Raw genomic sequence first — 8,118 nt, forward strand, 5'->3', positions numbered from 1 at the left:
ACAACCGTGCCGCCGCCCGTCGCCGCGCCGCACCCCGCCACACCCCCGCCGACCCGCCGGAGTGCCTCGCCGGAGGTATAGCCGCCGTCGTTCGCCGTTCGGTTTTTAGAAAAAAACCCGCCTCGGTTAATTTTTTGCTGGTTTATTTATTTAGTGAACGTTCACCGATCCGTTCGTTTTTGCGAACGTGTTCGCCGGTTAGTTTCTGTTAACGAACGTCCGTTCGGTTAACTGTTCGTCAGTTTTCTTTTCTCGGATTAAATCCGCGATTTTTCTGATCGCGATTCCTGATGCAATTTTCGTTTTAGTTTAACTTTTCGCTCGTTTATCGGAATTAGGCGATTCAAGCGCCTAGAGTTTCGTCTCGAAACCCTCTATCCATTTAACCAACTTAAACAAGATTTTGCTACTGTAAAATTTTCCCTAGATCCAGATTACTAGAACAAAGTTGTTTTCTTTCGCCGTTTGACTTTCGTTGCTTCATTCGATTTGATTCTTTTTGCCAACCGGAGTTCTTAAGTTGAACCTTCTGGTTAGATCTCTTATTTGAGTTTTACCTGTGCATTAGATGAGTACTTATTGTATGCTCGTTTGTTTATTTGCGATAGAGTATTCGGAGTGCGCCACCTGTTACTTCGAATCGCTAGGTTTCCCGGATCATCAGCAAGGCAAGTAACACTTTGATCATACCTTCTCTACTACCCAGTTTTATTGCATTAGATCAATCCTCGCACATTGCATGATTAGGATCTAATTGAATTGTGGGATGGGAAGTAGATGAGGTAGTACCTATTACCAGTTTATTTTCAAACCTTTGGGAGTTACTTCTACGTTTGCTTATTATGCCATGCTATGCTAGTAGACGTGGATTGGGTGAGTGAAATCCATGACATATCTGAGATTGTTAATTAATGGTTTATCTAAGGTGGCAACTTAAACACACATCTGGGTGGATTGAGGCACCTGGGTATTCCAGGACTTGCCTGTTTTCTTTTGGACCGCCACCCAGGCTCAAAGGGATCATAAGACTATTCATACTAGAAACTTCCGTGTGCAGCCACAAGCTATTATGGTCTCTAGCATAGTTGACTAAGCTGTGCAAACTCTTACAGTGGTAGACTAGCAGATGTAGGGGATGTAGGTGGTACGTTCTACCCGATCATAAGGTGCTAGCACTTCTGAAAGACTATGTCTCGGTCATCCGTCTTCTCAAACACCCTGTAGTGCGAGAAACCAAACGGAGACGATCGATTCTTGTGGGGAAAAGTGTGCAAACCTTTGCAGAGTGTAACAAACTAATTATGATTAGCCGTGTCCCCGGTTATGGACATCTTGAGTATCTAGTACCTGGATTTTCATGTGAATCTCAACATGTTACTCTAAATTAATTTTGTTGGGTTATGTTTAATGATGATGCTTAATTGGGATTGAGAATGATGTCAACCATTCTCAATGTTTAACAACTACCATGATAGTTAAATAAATTTTATTCCTTTGTAGTAGGGAAAAATTGGCTTTACGCAAAAACTGTAACCATAGAGCTTTCCACCAGCCAAATATGCATATAGTATAGATGTATCATTCCATTACTCTCTATGTGTTACCTTGCCAGCATATTCCATGTGCTGACCCGTTTTCGGGCTGCAACGTTAATGTTGCAGACTTTTCAGACGACGATTAAGGAGTTTTAGGTCGTGGTTCTATACTCAGTGATGCCGTTGGAGTTAATGGACTCACTTATCTTCCAAGCCTTCCGCTGTTATCGTTATTAGATGGCCTTAAGCCATATTTATTGTAATAAGTTCTCTTTTGAGACACTCGATGTAATAAGTGTGTGATTGCTACTCTGCTATAAATCCTCCGAGTACCGTGTGGTGTCAGCATTACTGATCCAGGGATGACACCGGAGCATAGAGATCAGACTGTTTGAGGTCTGGTTGCTACAGAGATGGTATCAGAGCACACGCTGACTGTAGGACACGACCACTAAGCTCAAAGACCTAGATCACTATTCACTCTCTTCTTCTCTGGCTCCTCATCTTTTCTACTCTTTAGGATGGCGGATGCAACGAACAAGTTCACACAACCGGATGAAGATACACCCTTTGGACGACACTTGAAGGAAGTCACTAGATACCTGAACATAGGAGTACCAAGCTTCACGAGAACCTACAACGCCACTTTACCTGAAGAAGAGCGCTGGATGATTCAAGTTCAAGTTCCAGGAAGGACGTTCATGCCAGTCACTGAGCCCATAGAGTTTTCTTTTGATGCACCAACTTGGAATCTAGGAAAGAGCATGGCAGCTCACATCGCCATGGGACGCATTGGAGAAGTCTACCACAAGGATCTCAAGGGTACTATCTACCAGATTTGTGGGCGCCGAGATGAACACTGGGAGATGATCAGCACCAGGAAGGATAGATCAATCGCAGCTTTTATCCAGGAGCTAAACTAGCACATTCGACGACAGGAGAACTAGATGTGCGCCGACATGATAGATCTGAAGAAGGCTAAGACAAGAATCAAGGAACTGGAGGAAGAACTCAAGGCTACACGTGAAGATTATGAAGAAGAAATTGAAGTATTGGTGGAGAAGAATGTCGACCTGATCAAGAAGACTGGAATATTTATGGGAGGCCCTACGCCAGTAGATGAAGACGAAGAACCCCAGGAAATTAGCCCGGAAGACTACATCATCATCAACGGCACCGACTCGGAATCAGATAGTAGCGATGATGACTATGTTGATGAAGCTGGAGCAGATATCATGGAGTCTGCAACCGAAGAATATTTCTAGTAGACCACCTCATCAGTAGTAGTAGTCCACCATGTAAATATAGTAGTCCGAGCACTTTTGCGATAGTTAGATCGATTGTATGCCTTTGTTTGATTGATTGAAGTGAATTGTTTGCTTTTGCCTCATGTGCATATGGGTAGTGTTTTCTCTTTAGACCCCTTCTATTCTTATATCTCATCTTTTCTAAACCCACAAATGCCTCCGAGACGTGACCCCGGATTTGCCTTCCCACCGGAGCTCACCCAGTTGATCCAGTAGCAGAACACATTGATGCAGTTGCTAGTCCAGAATCAGAATCAGGGGAACAATAACAACAACCCACCACCACCACCACCACCTGTTGACCACTTAGCCCGTTTTCTTAGGCTGAATTCGCCGGTGTTTTCCAGTAGCACCGAGCCGATAGTAGCAGATGATTGGCTCCGCAAGATAGCTAGGGAGTTGACCACAGCAGGATGCACAGATGTGGAGAAGGTGAAGTTTGCCGCACATCAGCTAGAAGGACCCGCAGCATCATGGTGGGAGAATTTCACAACCACTTTTCCTGTAGACAGTGTCACATGGGACCAGTTTCAGCAGGCTTTTCATATTGCCCATGTTTCAGTAGGAGCTATGGCCATGAAGAAGCGTGAGTTTCGTAACTTGCGCCAAGGAGGACGGACAGTTGGCCAGTATGTGGAGGAATTTAGTAAGTTAGCATGTTATGCCCCAGATGACGTCGCTATGGATGCAGCTAAGCAAGAGAAGTTTCTGGAAGGACTGAATGATGAGTTGAGCATGCAGTTGATGGTAGCCACCTTCCACAACTACCAGGAGTTGGTAGATCGTGCTCTTATGATTGAAGGGAAGAAACAACAAATGGAGAATTGCAAGAGGAAATATGGACAAGGAAAGTACAATATAGGAGCTCAGCAGAAGCCACGTTTTACCCCTAGAACGGGAGGACACTTTCAACATACCCATGGAGGAGGTAGCTCGCACAATCACAATGGCACCAAGAATGGTAATGGCAATGGAGGAAGCAATGGCCAGAACCGCACCACCCCCTCAACCCCAGCCAAGAAGGACCTAAGTCAAGTCACTTGTTTTAAGTGTTTGAACACAGGACATTATGCTAATGAATGTCCTGAAGGCCAAAATGGCAATGGAAGTTCTGGGAAGAAGCCGAACCCTTTCAACAGGGGACAGGTGAACCACGTTAGCGTGGAGAAGGTTGAAGCTCAGCCCGATGCAGTAATAGGTAAGTTTTTGGTTAAGTCATTTACTTCACTCGTTCTTTTTGATACTGGTGCATCACATTCATACATCTCAAGGGGATTTGTGGATAAGTATAAACTACCAACCCAAGCCCTTAGGTCACCCATGTTAGTAACCTCGCCCGGAGCAGAGTATGTGGCTAGTCTATGGTGTGACCAGTTACCATTAAGGATTGGTAACTATGTTTTTCCCTCAGACCTAATAGTATTGGAATCTCAAGGATTGGATGTGATATTAGGCATGGATTGGTTATCAAAGTATGAAGGGAATATTGAGTGTGCTAGTAAGTCAATTTTTCTTACCACCCCAGAAGGGAGAAGGATCAAATATGTATCCTGGCATGTGCCAAAGCGGACTCAAGTAAATTGCCTAATAGGAGTTGTGTAGGAGGAAGTACCAGTGGTAAGGGATTTTCCTGATGTATTTCCAGAAGAGTTGCCAGGCATGCCACCGGATAGAGATATTGAGTTCTTGATTGAGCTATTGCCAGGCACAGGGCCAATATCAAAGAGACCATATAGGATGCCAGCAAAGGATTTGGTGGAAATTAAGAAGCAGATTAAGGAGTTACTGGATAAGGGATATATTTGCCCAAGTACTTCACCTTGGGGATCGCCAGTACTTCTAGTGGAGAAGAAGGATGGATCGTTAAGGATGGTTGTTGATTATCGAGGATTGAATGAAGTAACGATCAAGAACAAGTACCCATTACCAATGATCAACGATCTGTTTGATCGATTACAAGGAGCTAAGGTATTTTCCAAGATCGATCTGCGATCAGGATACCACCAGTTGAAGATTCGAGAACAGGATATTTTGAAGACAGCTTTTACCACCAGGTATGGGCTGTATGAGTATACCGTTATGTCATTTGGTCTGACTAACGCACCTGCCTATTTTATGAACATGATGAACAAAGTGTTTATGGAGTTTTTGGATAAGTTCGTCATAGTGTTCATTGATGATATCCTGGTTTACTCGAAGAATGAAGAGGAGCATAAGGAGCATTTGCATTTGGTACTTGGAAAACTCAGAGAACATCAATTATATGCCAAGTTCAGCAAATGTGAGTTTTGGTTGAAGGAAGTAGGATTCCTCAGACATGTTATATCTGGTGAAGGTATAGCAGTAGATCCCGCTAAAGTTGAAACCGTGACCAAGTGGGAAGCCCCAACAATAGTTGGAGAGATCCGGAGTTTTCTTGGACTCACAGGATACTACCGGAGATTTATTGAGAATTTCTCAAAGATTGCGAAGCCTATGATAGAGTTATTAAAGAAGGATACCAAGTTCATATGGACAGAGGAGTGTGAGGCTAGTTTCCAGGAGTTGAAGAAACACATAGTTACCTCACCAGTGTTGATTTTGCCAGACCAAACCAAGGATTATGAGGTGTATTGCGACGCTTCACATCGAGGACTTGGAGCAGTGCTTATGCAGGATGGGAGAGTTGTTTCATATGCCTCAAGACAACTGAAGCCTCAGGAATTAAATTATGCTACGCATGATTTGGAGTTAGCAGCCGTAGTGCATGCCTTGAAAACATGGAGGCATTTTCTCATTGGAAATCATTGTGAGGTCTACACGCATCATAAGAGTTTGAAGTACATTTTCACACAGAAGGAGTTAAATCTCAGACAAAGGAGATGGTTGGAGCTTATCAAGGATTATGATATTAAATTGCATTATCACCCCGGAAAGGCTAATGTAGTAGCTGACACCTTAAGCCGTAAGAGCCATGTCAATACATTAATAACGGGAGAAATACCCAAGGAGTTAGCAGAAAATCTTTGTGAACTATGTTTGGAAATAGTTTCGAGAGGCTATGTAGCAGCGTTGGAGATTCAGTCAACTTTGATGGATAGAATCAGAGAAGCTCAGAAAGCTGACAAAGAGATTGCCGCTATAAAGGAGAAACTGAGCAAAGGAAAAGCTAAAGGATTTCGTGAGGATGAACACGACACCCTATGGTTTGAAGACCGCGTTTACGTGCCCAATGACCCGGAGATCAGGAAGTTGATTTTGCAAGAGGCACATAATTCACCATATTCAATTCATCCAGGAAATACCAAGATGTATCTGGATTTGAAGGATATTTTCTGGTGGATCGGAATGAAGAAGGATATAGCAGAGTATGTAGCAGTTTGTGATGTATGTCAGAGAGTAAAAGCAGAGCATCAGAAGCCAGCAGGATTGTTACAACCATTGTCGATACCCGAATGGAAATGGGATAAACTAGGCATGGATTTTATTACGAGATTGCCCAGGACTCGTTCAGGCTATGACTCAATTTGGGTTGTAGTCGATCGATTGACGAAAGTAGCTCATTTCATCCCAGTAAAGACCACTTACACCAGTGCTAAGTTGGCAAAGATATACATGACCAGGATCGTATGTCTGCATGGAGTTCCAAGGAGTATTGTATCAGATAGAGGAACCCAGTTTAACTCAAAGTTCTGGAAGCAGTTGCACAAAACTTTGGGTACCAGGCTAGAATTCAGCACAACTTTTCATCCACAGACAGATGGATAGACCGAGAGAGTCAATCAGATTTTGGAGGATATGCTGAGAGCTTGTGCGCTAGATTACGGATCTAGTTGGGACGATAATTTGCCATATGCAGAGTTCTCTTACAACAATAGTTACCAAACCAGTTTAAAGATGGCCCCTTTCGAAGCCTTGTACGGAAGGAGGTGCAGGACACCGTTATCATAGGACGAAGTTGGAGAGCGTCAGTTGTTTGGGCCTGACTTGATTAAAGAGTCTGAACAGAAGGTGAAGCTGATTCGCGATAGGCTCAAGGTAGCCCAGTCTAGACAGAAGATTTATGCAGATTCTAAATGTAAGGAGACAGTTTACGAAGTTGGAGATAGAGCTTATCTTCGAGTATCTCCACTTCGAGGAACAAAGCGTTTTGGAGTTAAAGGGAAGTTAGCGCCATGATTTGTAGGACCATATCGAGTTTGGGAACATATGGGAGAAGTGGCCTACAAGTTAGAATTGCCCGAAGGATTGTTAGGAGTTCATGATGTGTTCCACGTTTCCCAATCGAAGAAGTGTCACGCGGAGATGGCTGACATACCGTTGAGAGATACAATGCCTTTGGAAACTATCCAGTTGGATAACGATTTGACCTACGAGGAGAAGCCAGTCAAGATCCTCGAGTTTGCCAACCGAGTTACTCGCAGCATGGTTATCAAGCTTTGCAAAGTTTAGTGGAGCCACCACTCAGAGGATGAAGCCACCTGGGAGCGAGAGGAAGATTTGTTCAAAGACCACCCTCACCTATTTTCTAGCCAACCCGAATCTCGAGGGCGAGATTCATCTTAAGGGGGGTAGGTTTGTAACATCCCAAATTTTCAATTTGGAATGTTATACATTAGATCATCAATGCATATCATATTTATTTTGCATTCTGGTTGATCCTAGAAATTCTACGCAACTCAATGACCCACAGAGAGAGTTGGGGATTTTGCTATTTTCATATTTGAGTTCTCTCAAATTTTGAGAATACGATCATTTGATTTTATTTATTTTATCATCAATTATTTCTATTACAAAATTATGAGAGAGGGAATAAAATGACTTTCCCAAAATAAAGAAATATTGAGGATTTAATAATAAAATCAAATAAGATTTTATTTCGGAGTTTTTCGGTGTTTTATTTGAATTTAGGAAAAAGTGCGTTTTTCAGAGTTGCATTTAGGTCCCAAATAAATGTTCACCTTGTGAGGCTTGATTTTAGAAGCCCGTGAAAATTTATTCCGGAATTTTTGGAGTCCGTTTAGTATTTCTTTTTATTCTTTTTCTTCCGAGCGGAATATAAAAAAAACGCGCCGCGCGCCGACTCGGCCAAGGCCCAGCCGACGGCACACCCCGCCGCCTGCCGTCTCCCTCCAGGAGACTGGAGCCGCCGCCGCCGCCCGAGTCCGGCTCGGAGCCACCCCGCCGTGCCCCCTTCCCCAAGGCAGCACACCCCCCTCCTTAAATACCGGACCCCCCGCCGCCCCTCACCTCACCCCACCCCGTCCCGAGCTGCCCGCCGAGCCGCGCCGCCGCCC

This window comes from Triticum aestivum, chromosome 4A, assembly GCF_018294505.1.
Source record: "Triticum aestivum cultivar Chinese Spring chromosome 4A, IWGSC CS RefSeq v2.1, whole genome shotgun sequence".
Lineage (NCBI taxonomy): Eukaryota > Viridiplantae > Streptophyta > Magnoliopsida > Poales > Poaceae > Triticum > Triticum aestivum.